Below are 20,357 nucleotides of genomic sequence, written 5' to 3'. Positions count from 1 at the left end.
TGATTACATCAGATCTAAGACTTGAATATCTGAGTGACCAGTTAAAAGTTACGCTGCGTGTAACATGTTTGTTGTTCCTGAATCTAACACTGTGACCAGTATTATAGTGTTGAATGTTGATAGTGTTTAGTCACAGATCTGTGCAAACGCAGTGCTGTTTAAGTGATGTTTAGGTGTGGAGAAACTCAAGTAATAAGAACGTTCAGTAATTTTATTAGGTGTCGTTGTCATAGGTTCAGATTAATAATTCCCCTCGCTGAATATATAAGTTTGGTTAAAAAAAAAAAAGGAGGTGATTGTGATGTTTACAGATGTTTTATTTTGAAAGGTCGAACAGGAAACGAAAAAAATGAACAAGTTAGCGCTGCAGACTGTGTTATCGCTGCAAGCCTGAGAATAAAAGAATGGAACTGAGAATTACCGAGGGTGTGATCATTAATGTTTGAGGCATGCAAACATTACAAGGTCCACTCTCCAGCGCAGCCTCTTGCTGAAGCAAATGAGCTGAGAGATCGCAGTTATTACAAATAAAAAGCATATAGAGAAATCAATAACCACGTTCGGTAATGATTTCAATTAAATTAAATATGTTATGTTAAATATGTTAATTAATTACCTCCAGTTTTTCAACACCGCACTTTTTCTGACCTCCGTCTCGCCAAATGAATTCATATAGACTATGGTCCTCTTGGGTATGTCACAAAACTGTTTTGTAAAAAGATGGATATGGTAGGCTTGGGCCTTGAGCTTTCCTAATGAGGGACACTGAAAAGTATCATGCACTAGAGAGAGTGCAAAATCTGTGCAACTTACAAACAAGGTCCAGTGGCTGCCGTTTTCCAGACAGGCTCCAATCAATTTCTCATACATCTGAAAGATGTTTTTCTGGAAATAAAAATAATGTGACAAGTATGTTTTTCTGTCAAGAATGACACTGCAAAACTGCAAAAGCTTGTCAGGTGAGACTTGTAATTAATTCTGCAGATACACAAACATATAGAAAGTGTCATTTTTGGTTTACATTAATTAATTTCTATAGTGTGTACAAAACAAATCAAGACCACAGACTCAACACGCACCACTCAATTTTTGGTGTTCTTTATCTGTCATGGTCCTGGGCCATGTTGGCCCAGTATTCTTAGTTTTCTTGTATGTTTGTATTTTGTTCCCTATTTAGGCCATGTTTCCTGAGTTGCCCTGTTGTGTTGTTCCCTAAGTGTTTTCCCTTCGTGGCTTTTACCCCCTGTGTGCCCCTCTGTGTATCTGTGAGCCCTTGTCTCTCCTTATGTTTTATTCCATGTTTCCCCAGCCCGTTATGTCTGTGTTTTCCCCGTGCTCTCTCTCCTCCTGTCTGAACCTCTGTACTTCCTGTTTGACTCTGCCCGTCTCCCGTCAGTGTTATGTTCACCCCGCCCTGTCTCGTTATGGTTATCTGTGTCAGCTGTGTTCCCCGTGTGTTCCCACTTTCCTCGTTAACCCTCTGTGTATTTCTGTCTGCGTCTCCCTCTGTTCGGCGTTCGCGTTCTCCCTCATGCTGTGTGTGGTTCTCCCCGTGTCTTCTGGTATATGTTACAATTAGCTTTTCCCAGTGTAGTTTAGTTTTGTATTGCTTTGGTATCACTGCTTTCGTTTGTCACCTGTCAGCAATAAAGCTGCATTTTGAGTTTATCCCCTGAGTCCGTGAGTTTGCATTTTGGGTCCTCATCCTGCCTGCCACACAGCGACCATGACATTATCAGTTGGCCAAGACAGAAATGTTTTAATCTGTGTGCATTGCTTTTGAACAAGTCTTTACACAGAAAAGGTTTCAGAAAGGTATTTTTCAGGTTCTTCTGACAAGGCTTCAATTTTGGAAAATGCTGTTTGTTTATAGTGGCAACTTATAAACCCTTTGTGATAAGAACATAGTTACCACAGTCCAAGTCATACCTTCAAAAAGTATGCACTTTGTGCTCTTGTGGACCCATCCAAAATTTTTCCAGTGATTTGGCTTGGTATTGGATAAATGTGAGGGAAATTCTATAAAAATAACATAAATACACCTATGTTTTCAAATACATTACAAAAAACATAAACATGCTATGTCATTATGATCAAACAAGCTTTTCAACATACCTCACACTGCAAATAGATTAGGCCATCTATTACCTTATAAAACAAATAAATAAATACATATAAATAAAAACAGAACTAAGGAATACGATTCATTAAGTAAATTGTACAATAAAGTGTATTTAAAGCAGAATTTAACATTAGTTTTATGACAACATAAAAGGATTTTTATGTCAAGAGGTACCTCATCTGAAATGTTAGTCTGGTCAAACAGGGATTTCAAACTTGAAATACCAATAGAGTTTGGTCCAGCTACTCCCACAAGGTAATCTGTGAGAAAGCATATGCTGTAGTCAACAGATATCATTTTCTTTTTGCATGCTGCAACCATCATCCATTTCAGTCTTCTAGGAGCTTTGTCTGGTTGTAGTTCTTTTTTCTCCTCCTCTCCCCTCATCTATTAATTAAATTGTTTTCTGACCTTCCTAACTGTTTCCGACCTGTCTTCCCAATGTGATGTTTAAGCAATATATGTATGGTCAGAAGGGGGTGAAATTTTCATTGCAGTTGTACGTGTAACATTGCATGTGATAATAAAAGGCTTGATTGGTTGATTATTCAACATGAGTTGACATTTACCTGACATTGTGAAGGAGTCACAGTTTCTGTAAGGGTGTAAGAACATAACATGTGGATTTGTTACACTTCTTTTTCACAAGTTAATAACAATCAATAATTTTCATTCCATTATTTACAAGCTATCACACGATGTCCCAGGGACAACATTTACACGATGTCCCAGGGACAACATCTACACGATGTCCCAGGGACAACATTTACACGATGTCCCAGGGACAACATCTACACGATGTCCCAGGGCAACTTCTACATGATGTCCCAGGGACAACATTTACACAATGTCCCAGGGACAACATTTACGCGATGTCCCTGGGACAACATTTACGCGATGTACCAGGACAAATTTGTAAATTTCTGGATTACTGTTAATCTCCATAGAATCAAGAACTCATGTCCAGTTTCACAGCTATGGACCAGTTAATTATGTTTCCAGGTGATAGTTTGATTCATAGATTCAGCACACAACCATAAGTCTAGGCCTTTTAGTCCAGATTCTCTTCACTTATGTTTGTAAAATGATCAGGGAAGCTACTGCAATTTTGCCTGACCCAACCCCCGGGCCACGAAACACCCAAAAAGTTGGGGAACGCTGGTCTAGAGAACACTGGTTAGCTAATGCTGTCGTCAAGTAGCCTATCGCTAGCAAACAAACAGCAAGCCAAGTGAGGAACATATGTATAATGCTTACCGTTTATTAAAGGAAAGTATCCTAAATTGACTTCAAATTCGGCGGACAGGCGATTTGACTTCAAATTCGGCAGACAGGCGGCGGTTTCTCGCTTCTTCACTTGTATTTCGAAATACTCGAAGGCGGGTATTTCGAAGTCGCAAAGGAATGACGTCACAAGAAGGTGATTGGTCACTTGCAATGTTGAACCTGGAACAACATTAATTATGATGATGTGGGAACAATGCTGACACGAGGAAATCAGATCGTCCGCCTACCCCCAGTCCTGCTTTACAGGTGAAAATAGAGCAACAGGACCGCTGAGTCTTTGACTTTATTTATTTTCTGCTGTGTTTTACTTGCATCTATTTGAAAGAGTGAGTGTAAACACAAAAAATATTTTATTTTATGTGCTGGAATGTGCAGAAAATAGGTTTAAATGTTAAACTAATTTATTCAAGTCAGAGAATGTTGCATATAATTAAATTTTTGCTTGATGCATAAAGTTAAAAGATTAAAACTGATAAAACAAGTAAAAAATAAAGAGACTTTTCCATTTGATTACATTTTGTATGATGGATTATGTAGAAAAAGTAGAATTGGGCTGAAAGAGCTATCGCTTTATCACCTCTTCAGGTTGTAAATCGTGTTTTTAAAAAGTAACTAAGTAACTAAGTAATTAATTACTTTTGAAAATAAGTAATCAGTAAAGTAACAGGATTACTTTTTTGGGGAAGTAATCAGTAATTAGTTACTGATTACTTTTTTCAAGTAACTTGACCAACACTGATGATTTAATTAAGTTCACCTTGGAAACCTCGGATTTTGTTAGAGACTTGTAAATGCAATAACCATTCAATTTCACTTTTTTGAGTGTACATAACATATTATGCCTATACTTTTATGACTATTAAACTTTTGAGTGATAACGCCTGACAAGATTTTGAAAGAGTTGAAAGAAAATGTCATAGTACAAACTGTATAATCACAATAAATAAATAAATAAGAAAGCTATTAAATATATTGGTATCTCAAAATATTTTTGCTTTTGTTTATGTATTTTTTCTACACTAAAACCCTGATAATATGTCATATCGAGGTAAAAGCACCACAGAATACACCCTTAATCTAAGGATCTAAGGTAAAATTAGTTTATCTGAATCCATTAGTTTTAGTTAACAGTATCTAATGCTCTAACAGCTTAGCATTTGCTTACTGATTCAGCAGATACTTCCATCCCATTCATCCTTCCTGAATTTAATTCTGTTATAGGTTTAATCACTTAATAAATGTATTTTTTAGCTATCTACTGCTAACAATGATCCAATGTCAAATTACACTGCAGCAGTGTACTATCCATGGATATAATAGAATGGATGGATGGACAATTTTTAATTGATAGTTTTTCAGTTTTCCTCTAATATTAATGATATCCAGAGTTAGCATTTTTCTTCAGGTCTGTTACAGTTCAACGTGGGAGACTCAAGCGCAGGACTCCAGAATCAGCTGAACACAAGAATTTATTTACAGAGTTCACCAGGTGTATATAAAGGAAGTGCAGGGCAGTGCTATATACAACAATGTGGGGGACGGGGCTCCAGGGAAATCCAAAGGGGGGAAATCTCTCGTTCTCCAACTCTCCACACTCACGACCGCAGTTCCTTTCTCCACACTTGACACAAAGATTCACACAGGGAAGGTTATCCAGGAGGTCTGTAGGCAAGGAAACAAGAATGAGTTACAACTTTCACAATAGACACTTGACTTAGCTTGAGCTGTAGCTTGAGTCTCACTGATTGTTGTCTACCACGATCCAGCAATCGTGGTAAATTTGGATAAATTTGGATATCTGCCGATACCGATATAAATCCGATATAGAGATTGACAGACCACGTGACTTTCGCGCATTGCGTGCCGGGAACTCGTGGCAAAACAATCCAAGTACCGCATCAAATGCAAGCATTTTCAGCACCTGAAAACGTTCATTCTCCGGTTCCAATACCTTCTTGCTTGTTCTTTGTCCCCCGAAAAAGTAATGTACACAACGAAGGAGAACAATGCCAGTCTGTACAAAGACAGACTTGATGAAAAGTCAAAGAAAAGATACGAGGAAAAAATCAAAGGAGTGAAAGGGTTAGACCCTTACGAGCACACAGAGTGGACAAAAGACGTTAGCGTGCTGCCCAACTTTCACCACGCTCATATTTATAATTATACGGTTCTTGGAGTGAGTGCATACTCTCATGAAGTTTAGTAACTTCAGGTCACTGCAACAAGCCCAGGTACAGTGTACAGACGGATGGGTACAGGACCTTGAAATGCACCGTGTAGAACGAAAGACCATCATACCTATCATAAGTTTACCAGTCTCACAAATCGTCTTCATAAATACACATTCGTTAACAGTTTATTAATAGGACCTTTAAGTTCAACGGTAATTAATTAGTAGTGGAAATAATTTCTGGTACGCATTACAGAAATGTAGCAGTGACAACAATATTGTATGCTGTAATCGCACTGGGCAATTGGTGATACAAAAAAACCTGTTTTACCCTGTGAATAAAAGTATATGTTTTTGTCAATGTACCATGGTAATAACAGAAGCGAAACACAATATTGTGTCAGGACAATTCAGTATTTATGCACAATAAACAAAGGAGCATAGCGCGACAATTTCTGTTCAGCACCAGACTTGCTTGTAACCTATATCACCAATTATGTTAAGAAAAATGACGTATTAATTACTACAAAACACTGACCTTTGTGGGAATGCTTGGAGCAGACTAACATGTGAGCTGGAGTGTTCTGGGACGTTATATTTGGTCTTTGAATGGCTGCAATCCAGGCCATCCGTCGCCTGTTTGTTACTTCGGAAACATGGCTCGAACAATTTCTCTTCAACGACGTAATCCGATAACAACCGATCTCTTTACCCATCGGCTTCCCGTGGATGTCATGCGACTGGCTATTGCAGTTAACAATACAACAGCTTCTTGACATCTTTTGTTTATTTTTATCGCTGTGTAACTTATTTCAATTGAAAGCCTGCGTGCACTAGTACCTCTTGCCATGAGTTCCCAGAATCCTTTGCGGTTTTACCCCTGAATGACGTCACATTTTCAATCTCTATAGGGTATTTCATAATCAATAAAATGTTTTTTTTAAATATCTTGCTGCATTTTGTATAAGTTCATACTCAAGTTTAAAAAAGAAAACCACTAAAGCTATTCTGTTAAACCTGTATGCAAAAAATACACTGCACCCAAAATATTTTATAGTTCAGCAAAACTGATCAATCTAATAAACTTAAACCTACACCATCCTCACTATTCTGGTATTTTAAAGAGTACTTAGTGGAAATATTAAACAACCTAACTAATAGGGTTGCCAACTCCCAGCAAAAGAAAAATAAATAAATAGAGACACCCCCCCCCCCCAATAATGCTTAATTATGCTTAGCACGTGCTTAATGCTTAATCAACTTTAATTTAAAGCACGTATAAAAAAAAAGCACAGTAGTCAACAATTTTTCTACAATACTTAAATAGATTCAACATGATCAATCAATCAATCAATCAATCAATCAATCAAAGCTTTATTCACCACATGCAGGTTACCCTGCAGTGAAATGGGACCCCCCCCCGACCTTACACACACAACACAGACATCACATGGGGATACAGGTCGGAGATTAGTAACATTACAGAAAAACACTGAAATGTACACTACAATGGGAAAGTACAAGAGGAAAAAAAGTAGTGATGGGATTTCCAGCTCTTTTTAGAGATCCGGCTCTTTCGGTTCGGCTCACTAAAAAGAGCCGGCTCTTTCGGCTCCGAACCGGCTCTTCAGATTGTTTTGTTGCTTTAATTAATTAATTATTAACAATAATATTAAATTATGCACAAAAGGAATTACTAACGTAAAAAAAGTGGTTTTATTTATATATGTTTATATATAAATATATGCGGTGGCACCTAGAGACAAAACACGTACAAACTCCAAAACACATTTCTAGCATGAACTGAACTTCCAAAGCAAAGCTACTAGATCACTTAAATTACACAATTGAAAGCATGTATGTATTGTTTGTGTATTCATACACAAGCACTCATATATATTCAAATAATTTTAAAAAAAAGTTCATTTACCTGTTACTACCATACATCAAATCCGGTCGTTGGTACTTGCTGGCTTGTGTAGCCACAAGATAACAAAAGCTCAACACTGCGCCCAGCATCCTGGAGTACTTCTGTTGTCTTTTGTACGTGTTTTGAGTTTTTATATGCTTCTAAGTTTTTACGTGCTTATGAGTTTTTACGTGTTTTGGAGTTTTTACGTGTTTTGGAGTTTGTACGTGTTTTTACGTGTTTTGGAGTTTTTACGTGTTTTGGAGTTTGTACGTGATTTGAAGTTTATATGTGCTTCGTCTCTAGGGGCCACCATAAATATACTTTTATTTATTCACTCCACATAAAATGTAATAAATAAATCATATAATACAAAAATCAACTATTCACATTTCAACTTTTAACTATTTAAATTTTCAGCTTTTTCCTTTTACAAATTTAAAGTGAAAACAACACAAAACACTGCAAACCACAACACAATTAAATATAAATTAAAATATGAAAACATAAAGAAGATGCATATTCTCTGTCATATGGGCCCGCATGAATAAACTTTCTGAATCCTTTATCATCTGCAACCGAAAATAGTTGTGGATGATTACTATACCTTTCTAATGTGATGTTGTTGTCCCTGGCTCCCGTTCTCTCTCTCTCCCTCTGGCTCTGTTCCTGTGCTACTGAGTATAACTCCCCCCTCTGCCCAGCGTAAAGCACAAGGCTCATGTGCAGAGTGAAGCGGAAAAAAAGTGCGAGAGAGAGAGAGGGTGAGAGAAAAAAAAAAAACCCACGTGACGGCTCGCGTCGTTCACGTCAAAGAGCCGGCTATAAGAGCCATTTCGTTCGCGAACGACCCATCACTAAAAGAAAGAGACCTCTACTCATGCTGGGCTCCTATGAAAGGACAGCATGAGAACAGGAAACCAAAAAACTCCTCTGCACAGAAGCACATAAATGTCCACAGCACAACATTATGGAGCACGTGACAAGCAACAGGGTTGGGTAGGGGGTGAGGTGTAATCCGAAGCAAACACAGCAGCCATCCTGCCCTCAGTGGCGTGTCCAGCAGGGTGGCCTGGGGGGGCACAGGCCACCCCCCCAACCAGACTGGCCACCCCAGGTGCCACCCCAAAGGCTTCTGCGCTTTGTGCATCACGTTAGCAAAGGTAGGAGAGCCAAGCACGAAAGATGGCACCGCAGGAAACAATTTTTCGGTGAAAGAAAATGAGGCCAGAATAAATGTCCCGGTAAGTAATATTAAGTTTGTTGAGTTTAGTAAACTTCGGTGAAATTAGAATACCAAGGAAAAAATAACACTTGAAGAATTATTGCAGCCGTCGAATATTTCAGACAGTATGCTACTGAGGGGAGCTAACATAAGAGTTATGAGTTATAATATATAATCCAAGTCGTAACATTGCTGTATGGAGCTGCAGATTTGGTTGCAGGTTAACATAGCTGGACTGGCCATCGGGCATACCGGGGATATGCCTGGTGACTTATTTTTTATTTTTTTTTGTAACGGCATGAACAATGAGAGGTGGTGGATTGGCCAGATGCAGGTCGATGTGTAAAAATAACTCAGTTGTTTGGTGGTGGCTATGGCGGGGCTTCCACAGAGGCCAGCAGGTGGATGAGGGAAGGGGAGGCAGGTTTCATTCAAATGTTAGTCTTTTCAGTTGTTTCCCCACTTTTTTCAAAATCAAACACCAGTTTGTGAGAAGATTATCTTCTTTTTTTAACAGGCAGATAAAGTTTTACATTGGAATTGGCTGATTTGTCAATTATTTGTTACAAATGTTCGTATTTTAATATTAAAAAATGTTTTTGCCCAAAACATATGTGCACTATATGTCAGTAAAAATACTATGCAAATATTGCTGTCCTTGAATGCTGAGTAAACACTGACAAAGCACTGATTGTATCTCTTGTACTTTATCAATGCAGTATCTAAAAACTTTGCACCGTAGTGCTTAAAATCTCATTCTAATAAGAGTTAAAAGCACATTCAGTTATTAGGTTTACAGGGTTATTTAATTATGGTTAACGGTTGGTAGAATTTTTTTTAAACATTATCTGCCAATTACATCTGCCACCCTTCTCCAAATCTGTGCCCCTACCTGGCCCCCCCCAACAAAAAATTTCTAGACACGCCACTGCCTGCCCTGCCTGCCCTGGAGAACACGGCTCAGACCCGCCGTGTTCTCCAGAAGGGAACAAGCATCGAAGGCGTTTGGAAAGGGAGGGGGGATGAGTGAGTGCGTATCAGTGTATGTGTATGTGTGTGTGTGTGTGTCCAGAGTTCAAGATCTTATCCATGCTGCACTCAATGAGCCCATTCTGAGAACTCATGCCTCGTCCCATCGTTTCAATCCCAGCGGGCAGCCTTGTGGGGGAACAGCCGGTTCTGCTTTCTTAATTCTTCGATAAGCCAGGGCCAAGCCAGCTCCGATCAGCAAGAACCCTGTTATCATGGTTCCGGATAGGTAGATATCTTCAGTGTCCTCGATCGACAGTCCCGCCAGGCACACGATTCTCCATTTCTGCCACCCGTCCATCGTGTATCCGGCAGGGAAAGTACCACCCGGACACTCAGACTTCTCGTTGAGAAAAGGGTGTCAATAGCATTCAGGGACCAGTTGATCAAATCCATAATTCCCTTTTAGGTTTTAGAGAACAGACTATGAGAGAGTGTTCCAGGGAAAAGTAATACAAAAAACACGAGACTAGACAAGGACATAAGAGGCTAAGCCCCTGCTAAGATAAGGGAGAGGAGGAGAGGAGTAAAGTGCAACCGCCTTCGCCAAGAGCCAAACGAGGTTTCCCACCTTTGAGTACTGTAGCTTTCTAGGTTATAAATTTGACTTAGTAGTTACTATATACAATAATGGATTTCTATACATTTTACATCAGACGAAAACTTTGGTTGTAAGATTCAGATAATTATTTATTAAAAGCCAGACATGACAATTAGAAAGAAAAGTATGTTTTTGTGCCCCCCTTTCCCTGTTAATGCCCTACCTGGCAAAACCTTGCTAGACCCGCCCCTGCATAGTTATCAGCTGTCAGCAACGTAGAAAATAATCCTGGTGTAGAAAGTAATATTAAATAAATTCTAACAACAGCTTATTACGTTTAAACGTGCTGCTGTTGTTTATCCGCTGGTTTCCTCTTTCTGGCGCAAAGTGGGCGATAAACAAACAAGAGAGACGGGGGTTGCGACGGAAAAGCCGATCAGCTGATCGTTGATCAGTTTCATGATTGAAGTAGCAGCAGGAGAGGAAGGGGAGAGAGGCAGTCGCGCCATATATCGGTTGTTAAGCTTAACGTGGGAATGCTTTATGAAATGCTGGTTTGGAAGCACGTAGCGAGGCTCCAAATGCTCAACCAGACCGCCGACAGGTTTCGCACGCCACAGCCGCTCTATCACGAGACGCACACTGCTCCCACGTGCTAAGGTCATGAGCTGGGTTACACTGTGTCGCTAGTTTTGTGAGGCGCTTTTATGATATTTAATGGATCGGATTACATTTTTTATTTCTCTCCGATATCCGATCCAATAATTTCGGTCAGTATCAGTCCGATCGGTCCATCTCTATTATGATGTCAGACGATTCTGGAGAATACACAGCGTTGGTCTTACTAGACCTTTCCTCAGCTTTTGACACAATTAATCATACTATCCTAATAAAAAGACTGAAGAATCTGGTTGAGATATCCAGTCTGTTTTAAAGTGGTTTTCATCCTACATCCTAATCTGGTGGGAGTTTTAATGTGTCTGCAAAACAGATTATGTCTAAATGTGGAGTCCCTGAAGGCTCTGTGCTGGGACCTATTTTCTTTTTAATATATATTCTTCTTTTAGACCAGATATTAATGATATTCAGCAGTACTGCTCTTTTACGCCTTCAGAGGTTCACAAACTGTCTGTTTTAATTAATTGCTTAACTAACATTAATCAATGTTTAAATAAAAACTATTTACAGCTAACCCCAGATAAAACTGAAACTTTGATTATATTGCTGATTAATTGATTATTGCTGTTTAATGTTGGAAATTGCAGTGTCCAACATTAACCTCCTAAGAACCGAACTCTTCCATGGCATACATTTTTAATTTCTCTTTGATATTTGGACAGATTTTTTTTTTACCTAATTTTTATTTCGAAGATAAATGAGAACCACATATGAGGACTTTCGTTTAAAATGAAAAAAAGAACAGTGGCAGTATAATGTCCTCGTAAGTGAATATCAGGCCCTTGTAGACCAAAATTGAGTATTTTGGTCTAGACAACCCAAAATGTGATGTTCACATATTTGGGCGCCAGGTCCTAGAGGTTAATCAGAAATTGGGTGATCCTGGTCACTCAGAAATTTAGGTGTTATTTTTGACAAAGCTTTTTTCCCAGAAATATAACTTAAAACAGACAGTAAGAACTAGCTTCTTTCATTTGAGGAACAGCTCAAAACTTCAATCAATGGTGTCAGCAAGTGAACTTGAGATGATAATTCATGCTTTTGTCTCTACGAGACTGGACTATTGTAATTGTCTATTTACGTGTCAAGAAAGGGCTGAATAGTTTCCAGGTTGTCCAAAACTCTGCAGCGAGACTATTGGCTCTCTGAAACAGAGGAACTCATAACCCCTGTTTTAAAGTTGCTGCACTTTTTAAATTTTATTTGTAACTTTTAGAGCATAGGTGTCAAACTCTGGCCCGCGGGCGCCATACCAAATTATTATTAGAGCTGGCCTACTGGTATTATACAGCTAATATATATATTGTTTAGTATTAAGCTTTGCTTGTCCCATATTCAGTTTTTCAGCAAAACTTGTTTGAGTCCATAAGAAGAGATCCATTCTTAAATCTGGAGGAAGATTTTTTTTCAATAAATATTAATGTTAGCCCGCGGCCTTGTTCCAGTTTTGAATTTTGGCCCACTGTGTATTTGAGTTTGACACCCCTGTTTTAGAGCATTATATGGAGAAGCCCTTCCTTGTATTGTTGATATGATTCATATATAACTATATATATATACCTCTTCTCGTAGCCTGATGTCATAGAATCAAAACCTTTTAGTGGCCTCTCACACCTGCTTCAAAACTATTGCACCCAGACTGTGGAATGCATTGAACCCTGTGATGACTTAAAGGGCTTTAATGCTTTGATGATGCATTTATGATTGTATTATTTTCTGGTTTTTTGTGGCATTTGTCTGCAAAATCTGCTGTATAAAGAAACTTTAAGGCTACGTTCACACTGCAGGTCTTAATGCTCAATTCCGATTTTTTGATCAAATCCGATCTTTTTGTCTGCCTGTTCACACTACAAATAAAATGCGACAGCAAACGCGCTCTAGTGTGAACGCTCAAAGCGGCCCGCATGCGCAAAAGAAGACTTCACACACAACGCGCTCTGTTTAGACCCAGAGCAAACAGTATTGTTTGATAGATGGCCCTTAATATAAAGAGTTCGGACTTTACATTTCCCAATTTTTTCTTTAAGTTATTTTGTTATTTACATAATAATGTAAATAACCTAATAATGATCCTTATTGCTGTTTTAGAGAGGAGCGGTGCTTCAAAGGATAGTTGCAGATTTCTGTCAGAATCTGCAGATTATACAGTACAAATAAAATGTTCACGTTTCTCCAACATTGTCTGCCCAACAGTTTCACTGATATCTACACGGGATGGCCAGAGAAGCGTTCGCGATGTCTTCTCTGGCGCTGATAATTGGCGTCTGTCTTGTGTCGGTGACGTAAAAGACGGATTTAATGCGACCTGACCGTTCACACAGCAGTCGCTTTCTGAAACATCGGATATGTATCGGATTCAGTACCACATACGAAAGTGACCCAGATCGGATTTGAAAATATCGGATTTGTGCCGTTCACACTGTCATACCATGATCGGATATGGGTCGCATAGGGTCAAAAAAATCTGATTTGATGCGCTTTCGCCTGCAGTGTGAACGTAGCCTTATTTACTTACATATTGATGTTATTTTAAAAAGTGACCTGCAGTGTAAATGCCATGTCACAGTATCAGGTTGCATTGTCTCTTGCCACTTGTAGGGCCCTCAATTATATGGGTGGGAACAGAATTTGTGTAGGCATCAGTTCACTGTAGGAAATAATTTCGCGAGCTATTGACCTGTTAATAACGACTATCAATCTCATCTTGAATGTATTTCTTGGCCTATAATATGACTATTTTGCATTACCTCTGTGCCATTTTTATTGACTCTGAGCATTTTTATAATCATCAGTCACTGATGTTTTCAGCTGCATAATGTTTTGTCAGGGTTTATCATGCAGTGCAGTGCATTACAAAGTTCCAAGATACAAAGCATGACTGCAACTTAAAATATTAATCTTTAGAGTACACACAAAAAACTGACAGAATAAGTTCCAAGACCCAATGAAGTAGATCTATTGGATATCAGAGGGGAATTCAGGTGTGAGCTGAAAGAGTTTGTGGTTTTCTGAGGAGTCAGTGGAAAGTGGGCAGCAGGATTTCGTCTCTGAGTAGTCAGCTGGTTGAACAAAGAACAAAGATCACCAGGATTTACAGACTTGGTGATCTAGAGGATGAGGAATATAGGATGAGCATACTTGAAGCAATAGCTATCTAAGAAGATGTATAACATTGTTTTTGAAATATGTAACATTTGTCAAAGTATTAGAATTAAAACATCTCTTATATCAACATTTACAAAAAGAGATTTGTTGGTTCATCAGTTTTCCAGTATATTCTGTAAATGATGTTAATTGCTGTCTTTCACTCAGAACTGTGATTTTTATTACCGGTATAAGTAAAATATTTAACATGTCTACTGAAAATGAATTTCTAGAAACCATTGGGGCGATCGTGGCTCAAGAGTTGGGAGCTCGCCTTGTAATCGGAAGGTTGCCGGTTCGAGCCCCGGCTTGGACAGTCTCGGTCGTTGTGTCCTTGGGCAAGACACTTCACCCGTTGCCTACTGGTGGTAGTCAGAGGGCCCGGTGGCGTCAGTGTCCGGCAGCCTCGCCTCTGTCAGTGCGCCCCAGGGTGGCTGTGGCTACAATGTAGCTTGCCATCACCAGTGTGTGAATGGGTGGATGACTGGATATGTAAAGCACTTTGGGGTCCTTAGGGACTAGTAAAGCGCTATATAAATACAGGCCATATATATATTTAATTTTCTTACACAATGGATACGTTATATATATATATATATATATATATATATATATATATATATATATATATATATATATATATATATATATATATATATATGTATAATTTCTAATGTCTTCCCTTACCTTTGCATGTTATACATAATTATTCTGGTATCAAACATAGAATGGTCTACTGAAGAGGAATACCAACATGTCATTGCAACAGTGTTAATAAATAAACTAAATTATTTTGTATTGATTCATATTTTGAATGTTACCTTATTAAGAATATACTAAAAGTAATAATTGTACAAGAGAAATAAATGTAATTGCCTTGTTTATTATATGCCAATAATTTCCACTGAATTTACTGTTTATCAACTTTAGAAATATGCAGCTGATGAAATAAATGAAGGTTAAATAAAGCTGTTTTTTTATTCCTGCTCCTCTGAATTCCAGGAAACTCTTTCCGTGTTTTTCAAACCAGGCTGGCATTCACCATCCCACACACAAAGGCTTTGTTGGAGGCCTGTCCGGCTGTATAGTGTGTTTATAGTCATTTCCTTTTCTTCCTGAGCTGTTAAAATTCACACATACTCAGACACACACGCATACACACATAGTTACATGCATGCACACACACACACGAACACACACACACACACACAGTAGTAGTGTTATTTCTTTACATCTCAATTTAAAGTTAGTTTGATTTCATATATTCTCCATTCTAGAGCTTCAACAGTTTTACCATTTTACATCCAATATCTGTGCTACCTAGTCCAGTGTGTATTTTTTTAACTGTATTTTTTTTAACAGATCTTGAACTTGAAACAGATCAGAGATTGTATGTGCATATGAAAGCATTTGGTATAAAAAAGGGTTGCTGAATTCAGTTCCCCCCTCCACTGCTGCCACCACTTCCCCCAGGCCATTCCGCACTAGACAAGGGCCAGACTGCCAACAGTTTACAAGCTGTCTGTCTGTCTCAAGTTCAACTTCAACATTCAACCTGGAGAACAAAAAATCAGTCTGCAATGCACACAGAGAAGGATGGCTAAAGATGGTTTGTGTGTGTGTGTGTGTGTGTGTGTGTGTGTGTGTGTGTGTGTGTGTGTGTGTGTGTGTGTGTGTGTGTGCATGTGTGCATCTGCAGTCTGTTAAACACGAATTTGAGACGGGAAAAAAAAGAGCTACAGTCCTGCATTCCTGATGTAAAGCATACCCTAGAGAAGGTGTGTGTGTGTAGTGAATTGACACTTTGTTTTATGCCTCTAAATCATAATTTGTACTTAGTATAATTTATTGACTTTAGAATAACTGAATTTCATTGAGTATTCATTAGGTTTAGTTGTGTAATTTGTAAAGCTTAGGGGTGATAAATAATGGTTTAATTTTGAAATTTTATACTGTTTTCCAGGCTTTATGCAGCCTTACTCATAACTCGGCTAAAGTATTTTATCATACTTTTTAGAATAAATACATTATCAATTTAAGTTAAGTTCTTTGATTTAAATTATTCAATTATAGAATTTAATTCTTATTTTATTTTTTTGTTGTTTTTTGTGTTTATTTATGCTAAATAAAACATGACATTGCATACCTCTGTACACAGGCAAACTACAAAGTAAAGGCAAGTTTCCTGAGGTCACAGGTATAGTGTGATACTATCTAGCTCGCTGATCTCTTATATTAATCTCTAAACATGTTTGTGGTTGTACAAGTCAATCTTTTTAAAGCTGTCTTCCATGTATAAATTTATTTGCACACATAATGCATCTGATAATGAAATCATTGTGATGATTAAAGTGAAATTAAATATTATACTTAAGGGGTTAAGTATAATATTTAATTTCACTTCACACCACTGTCAATCCCAGCTGTGGATAAATGTGTATAGGCAGCTTTCTTTTGAACATCTTTCTTTTCTTTTTTATGCCATTTCTTTTTTTGTTGTTGTTGTTTTAAGTCTAGTCAATTTAGTCTCTAAAAAAAATGGTTGGTTGGATCCAATGTTGAATTTTGACTAAGTATATAATATAATTTAACAAATATTAAAATTCCTCTGCAAAATATTAGCTGTGCACTGATATATAAACATATAAATGCCAGTGATGCGTGATAACCCTGAAAATTCCACAGTGAAAATGATCCACTCCTTTGAAAGCATAATAACTTTATTGAAACCCTTCCTGAATAAAAGTACTGAATAATAATCTATAAAATGCACTTAATCATTAATAAAATAAATAAAGTAAATTTGAATGTTCTTTCTGATTCTTTCATATGTGTGTGTTACTGCATTCATTTTTAAATTGAAGATCACTTTACTTATATTTCAGATTTTTTATGTTTTATTGATTATATATTTTTTATTTATTTATTTACCCTTGGTGTTTTTTGCTCTTAATTTTGTGACATTTTCAACAGATATTGTCAAGTTCTTAAAGAGTTACATAAAATTATAGTCTTGAGTCCTGCATTTTTTCTATTTTACTAGGAACATGGGCAATAGGTACAGTAATTTGTGGAAACATATGACAACATGACTCCTACCAAAGCTTTCTTGTAATATCTTTAATATCTTTATCTTTAATATCTTGTATAACTAGCTCGGCATTCCAGCTCTTCTTTAGATGCTGATTGCCTTTTATTCCATTCTCTTTCATGATGATCCCACACTGGTTTAATAATTATGAGGTCAGGTCTCTGGGTAGGAGTGTCCATTGTGTGTTTTTAAATCCAACGCATCTGCAGTTTGTAATGCTGTTTCTCTTCCTTAAAATGTCTTCTTGACAGCAATGGTTTCTGACCTGCATTGCCTTCCATGCCAAGATATGCCAACTATTCAGCGATACTCCTTGAAATAACCCACGGTGAAAAAAATGACTGTTGAATTGTGTTATCATTATCATTTTTATAGATTCAGCTAAAGAAATGGGGGTGGAGAGGATTATTTTTGTGGCAGGCTGCTAGTAACTAAGTGTATAAATTTTTAGTGCTTGTCTGTTATGTGTTTAAACAACACTGGTTCCTACCTTCAGTTAGATACCTTTTTATTTTTTCAGTGGTTATTAAATGAGTGTTAAGTGGCTTAAAAAACAAACAAAAAATAAAAATTCCTCTGACAACGGCCAGGTACAAGGAGTGGCCTGAAAAGTCAGTGAAAATATAGCAATTATCATAAGACCTTCAAAACAATGGCGTGTCTAGAAAAATTTTGTTGGGGGGGCCAGGTAGGGGCACAGATTTGGAGAAGGGTGACAGATGTAATTGGCAGATAATGTTTAAAAAAAATTCTACCAACCATTAACCATAATTCAACAATCCTATAATACAATACAATCTTCTCACAAACTGGTGTTTGATTTTGAAACAGGAGAAAAGTGTGGAAACAAATGAAAAGACTAACATTTGAATAAAACCTGAAAGCAAGTAAATACTTTCTATGCTGCCTTATGGTAAACTTTGGTAATATTGATCAAGAGCAACACTGGCTGATGATGAAATACAGTCAGCTGGCATGGTGACACTGCCAGTATTAACCTGCAGGGCTGGACTGGGACAGAAAATCGGGCATTTTGACTATAGACCGGCCCACCAGGTATTAAAGCCATAAAGACTTTGAATGAAAACAAATGCTGTTGTGACAGTGCCCATATGGAAAAGAAATAGTTAAAACTTATATGATTTACTCATGAAAGTGGCCACTTTCTTATTACTTTCATATATTGTTTTAGTATCCAAAACATACAAGATTCATTATATAATCTTTCAAGGGATCTTATATCTGTTTTTACTCTTTCATGCTTTTCATACAAGTTTCACACAAGACAGATACAAACTTTATAAAATGTATATATATCTTTTCCATATGTACACTGTCTTGTTGGTATATGTATGATTTCTATACATTTTACATCAGATAAAAACTTTGGTTGTAAGATTTAGATAATTATTTAATAAAAGCTAGATATTTTAAATGAGAATAAGAAAGAAAAGTATTTCTTTGTGCCCCACCTTTCCTGTTAATGCCCTACCTGCCCCCCTGGCAAAACTTTCCTAGACCCGCCCCTGCACAGTTACCAGCTGTCAGCTACATAAAAAAAGGATCCTGGTGTTATTTGTCTCTCAGATACAGTTCATAACTTCAACTCATTCATGTGAACTAAAAGGTAAACCTGTTTCTCCATCACCTGTTCAGCTCCGATGATTCAGTAAGGACATCTCCTGGTTTCATCTTCATGTTTCCCTCTCACCAGATAACCAAACCGACATCATGACCAGCAGCTTTACAGCTGTGGCTCCAGCCAACATCAGCTGATACTAGAAATTAATATTAAATAAATTCTAACATCAGCTGATCAAGCTTAAATGTGCTGCTGTTGTTTAGTGCGACACCTGCTGGTTTCCTCTTTCTGGTACAAAGTGGGCGATAAATAAACAAGAGAGAAAAGCCGATCAGCTGATCATTGATCAGTTTCATGATTGAAGTAGCAACAGGAGAGGGGGGGGGAGAATGAGAGAAGTTCACTATCAGTAAAATCACAGCACCCACCCAGCTGTGTAGAAACTCCGTCAAGCTGGCTAGAACGCAGTATGAGTTATTGTAACTGACAGTAAAAAGTCAGCACAATGAAAATAAACTCCACCTAAACTTGGTTTATATCTGACCCACATAGACTGCAGGTCATAACTTCTTACCTGAAGCTCAGTTCACCTGACACTCGGACTGGCGGCTGCCTCTGGGCTCTCCTCCTGCCTCCCCTTCCCTCATCCACCTGCTGGCCTCTGTGGAAGCCCTGCCATAGCCACCACCAAACAACTGAGTTATTTTTACACATCGACCTGCATCTGGCCAATCCACCACCTCTCATTGTTCATGCCATTACAAAAAAAAATAAAAAATAAGTCACCGGGCATATGCCCGGTATGCCCGATGGCCAGTCCAGCTATGTTAACCTGCAACCAAATCTGCAGCTCCATACAGCAATGTTACGACTTAGATTATATCTTATAACGCATAACTCTTATGTTAGCTCCCCTCAGTAGCATACTGTCTGAAATATTCGACGGCTGCAATAATTCTTTAAGTGTTATTTTTTCCTTGGTATTCTAATTTCACCGAAGTTTACTAAACTCAACAAACTTAATATTACTTACCGGGACATTTATTCTGTCCTCATTTTCTTTCACCGAAAAATTGTTTCCTGCAGTGCCGTCTTTCGTGCTTGGCTCTCCTACCTTTGCTAAAGTGATGCACATAGCGCAGAAGCCGATGCTGCATTCACTTACACTCGGATATCTGAGCTTCACCGTGAAAACATAATCGTACATTTGATATTTGATTGAATTTTATTGTTTTGCCTTTGGGGTGGCACCTGGGGTGGCCAGTCTGGTTGGGGGGGTGGCCTGTGCCCCCCCAGGCCACCCTGCTGGACACGCCACTGCTTCAAAAAACTATGGCTCAAGTACAATCTTAAAAATGACAAGTTTTGCTCCTAGTAAGGAAAATATAAAGAAATAAGGGGTGGCTCTAGACCAGGGGTCTCAAACTCGTGGCCCGGGAGCCACTTGAGGCCCACGTCACCCCTACATGCATATCGATGTGAAGAAATACAATGCAATTTTGCCCTTGAAGTTACTTTTTTTGCTTGGGAGGATTCGTTTGTTGTTGAGTGCAATGTTAAAATAAGTTATTTAAAAAGC

The 20,357-nt window shown here is 38.0% G+C and overlaps 1 long non-coding RNA gene across 1 annotated transcript; it reads right to left on the bottom strand.

The window, feature by feature from the left end:
• Positions 1 to 1,929: 1,929 nt before the first annotated feature.
• LOC308411655 lies at positions 1,930 to 3,426 on the bottom strand. Its single transcript, XR_013974432.1, has 5 exons — positions 3,380 to 3,426; positions 2,692 to 2,717; positions 2,297 to 2,382; positions 2,116 to 2,148; positions 1,930 to 2,019 (listed from the first exon to the last, which is right to left on the bottom strand). It is a non-coding gene; the product is annotated as an uncharacterized lncRNA (long non-coding RNA).
• Positions 3,427 to 20,357: the final 16,931 nt, after the last annotated feature.

This window comes from Rhamphochromis sp. 'chilingali' (genome assembly GCF_963969265.1).
Source record: "Rhamphochromis sp. 'chilingali' genome assembly, chromosome: 15".
In the NCBI taxonomy this organism is placed as follows: domain Eukaryota; kingdom Metazoa; phylum Chordata; class Actinopteri; order Cichliformes; family Cichlidae; genus Rhamphochromis; species Rhamphochromis sp. 'chilingali'.
The sequence above is the reverse complement of the archived record's forward strand: the minus strand, read 5'-3'. Positions and strand labels throughout refer to the sequence as shown.